At 46.4% G+C, this 3,230-nt stretch overlaps 1 pseudogene; it reads right to left on the bottom strand.

The window, feature by feature from the left end:
• Positions 1–949: 949 nt before the first annotated feature.
• LOC144273292 (olfactory receptor 6X1-like) lies at positions 950–2,576 on the bottom strand (annotated as a pseudogene).
• Between the last annotated feature and the right edge of the window lie 654 nt (positions 2,577–3,230).

Below are 3,230 nucleotides of genomic sequence, written 5' to 3'. Positions count from 1 at the left end.
GCAGGTTCGGCCGATCGCGGCTCCCACTGGCTGCGGTTTGCTGCTCCAGGCCAATGGGGGCTACAGGAAGGGCAGTAAGCACATCCCTTGGCCTGCGCCACTTCCTGCAGCCCCCATTGGCCTGGAGCGGCGAACCACAGCCAGTGGGAGCCACGATCGCCAGAACCTGCGGATGCAGCAGGTAAACAAACCGGCCCGGCCTGCCAGGGGCTTTTCCTGTACAAGTGGTGGACCGGCTTTGAGGACCACTGGGTTAGGGCATTCAAAGGCATGTCGACATGACGCTGGCTCCTCACTCTCCTGTGTACTGTTAGCTATGAAACTGATGTGCCTTAACTGAGTGAGCCCGATGAGCCATTGGCTTGGGAGAACTGATGTCAGAAACCTTCCTGGGAAAGTTTCACTGGAACAAATGTGTTTTCACAGAATATTTTGCTTTTGATGAATTGGCATTCCCCAATAAAAAAAAAAAATGTTTAACTGAAAAATTCCAGACCAGCTCTCATGCTTATCCCATTCTAGTGGTTAGTCAACCTAAGATGATAACAGCTCTCAGGTAAGGCAAAAGCTCAGGCTTTTAGCGTTGCGGGTTCAACTCTTGCTGATGACTGTGATACACAGGCCTTGTGCTGCCCCTCTGAGCTGTACGGTTCTTTGTCTCACTTAAATCCTCATCACTGGCTGTGTAGGGGGATGCATTGGTTTGATTAATATTTGCTGGCCGTCTGCAGAGCAAGTCAATCTTATTCTGGTATTTATAACTTGGGTATCTCCTGGTCACCTCATGTAGGCTGGGATTTTCAAAGCAGCCTAAGAGATTTATGCACGCTAATCGCTTTGAATTAATGTGCTTGATTCCCTTAGGCTTCTTTGAAAATTCCATTCCTAGCAACTAGGTTTTTTTCCACCATAGAAAAGCAGCCAGGCTTCAGGAAACCCATTTTTTTGCTCACAGCAGTCCAGAGGCCGCCTTCACCTTCTTGTTCCTTATCGTGTAAATAAAAGGGTTCAGCAAGGGGGTGAAGACAGTATTTAGCACTGACACCACTTTGTAGAGAGTGAACGAGGAATGCACACTGGGCCTCAGATACATAAACATAACAGCCCTGTAGAGTATCTAGACTATAGTCAGCTGGGAAGCGCAGGTAGAAAATACCTTCTGGCACCCTGTTGCGGAGGGGATGTGGAGGATGGTGGTTATTATACAGATGAAGGATACCATGGTGAACATCAAGGAACCGAGAATAACTGTGATTGCAGCCAGGAAACCCAGTAACTCAATGAGGCGGGTATCAGTGCAGGCTATTTTTAAGATCAGCCCAATGTCACAGCAGCAATAGTTGATGATGTTGGAGTCGAATAAGGGCAGATGGAAGACCAGAATAGTTGGGAAGAATATAGCCCTGAAGCCCCCGAATCAAGCCCCTTGTCATAAATATAAAGGGAAGGGTAAACACCTTTAAAATCCCTCCTGGCCAGAGGAAAAACCCTTTCACCTGTAAAGGGTTAAGAAGCTAGGATAACCTCACTGGCTCCTGACCAAAATGACCAATGAGGAGACAAGATACTTTCAAAAGCTGGGGGGAAGGAGAAACAAAGCCTCTCTCTCTCGGTCTGTGTGATGCTTTTGCCAGGGACAGAACAGGAATGGAGTCTTAGAACTTAGTAAGTAATCTAGCTAGATATGCGTTAGATTCTGATTTTGTTAAATGGCTGAGAAAATAAGCTGTGCTGAATGGAATGTAGATTCCTGTTTTTGTGTCTTTTTGTAACTTAAGGTTTTGCCTAGAGGGATTCTCTATGTTTTGAATCTGATTACCCTGTAAGGTATTTACCATCCTGATTTTACAGAGGTGATTCTTTTACTTTTTCTTCTATTAAAATTCTTCTTTTAAGAACCTGATTGCTTTTTCATTGTTCTTAAGATCCAAGGGTTTGGGTCTGTGTTCTCCTATGCAAATTGGTGAGGATTTTTATCAAACCTTCCCCAGGAAAGGGGGTGTAGGGTTTGGGAAGATTCTGGGGGGAAAGACATTTCCAAACGGGCTCTTTCCCGGTAATGTGCCAGTTAGACGTTTGGTGGTGGCAGCAATAAAGTCCAAGGGCAAAAGGTAAAATAGTTTGTACCTTGGGGACGTTTTAACCTAAGGTGGTAAAAATAAGCTTAGCGGGTTTTCATGCAGGTCCCCACATCTGTACCCTAAAGTTCCGAGTGGGGAAGGAAACTTGACACCCCTGCAGACAGCTGGAGGTAGACTTTGCTGGTCATGATTGTGGCGTATAGCAAGGGTTTGCAGATGGCCAGATAGTGGTTTAAAGACATCACAGCCAGGATGAAGAACTCAGTGCTGCCCAGGAAGAAATGGAAGAAAGCCTGAACGAGGCAGCAGTACATGTAAATTTTAGTCTCAACTGCTGCAAAGGTCTCTAGCATTTTGGGAACCATGGCTGTGGTGTTACCAGGTCTCCAGGAATGAGAGGTTGCTCAGGAAAAAGTATATTTGGGTGTGCAGCTTGTGACTGGTCCTCACGATGACCACAATAAGGCCGTTGCTTATGATGACCAGGATGTTCATGAGTAAAATGACTGAGAAGAACACAATGTGAAAACCATGACCAACAGGGAAGCCCCAGAGAATGATAGAATCATAGAATATTAGGGTTGGAAGAGAACTCAGGAGGTCATCTAGTCCAACCCCATGCTCAAAGCAGGACCAACACCAACTAAATCATCCCAGCCAGGGCTTTGTCAAACCTCACCTTAAAAACTTCTAAGGAAGGAGATTCCACCACCTCCTCAGTAATGCATTCCAGTGTTTCACCACCCTCCTAGTGAAAAAGTTTTTCCTAATATCCAACCTAAACCTCCCCCACTGCAACTTGAGACCATTACTTCTTGTTCTGTCATCTGCCACCACTGAGAACGGCCGAGCTCCATCCTCTTTGGAACCCCCTTTCAGGTAGTTGAAGGCTGCTATCAAATCTGCCTCACTCTTCTCTACTGTGGACTAAATAACCCCAGTTCCCTCAGCCTCTCCTCATAAGTCATGTGTTCCAGTCCCCTAATCATTTTTGTGGCCCTCTGCTGGACTCTCTCCAATTTGTCCACATCCTTCTGTAGTGAGGGGACCAAAACTGGATGCAATACTCCAGGTGTGGCCTCACCAGTGCTGAATCGAGGGGAACGATCACGTCCCTCGATCTGCCGGCAATGCCCCTACTTATACAGC

Source organism: Eretmochelys imbricata, chromosome 13 (assembly GCF_965152235.1).
Source record: "Eretmochelys imbricata isolate rEreImb1 chromosome 13, rEreImb1.hap1, whole genome shotgun sequence".
Classification (NCBI taxonomy): Eukaryota; Metazoa; Chordata; order Testudines; family Cheloniidae; genus Eretmochelys; species Eretmochelys imbricata.
Note: the sequence above shows the minus strand (reverse complement) of the source record. Positions and strands in the feature narration are given on the sequence as shown.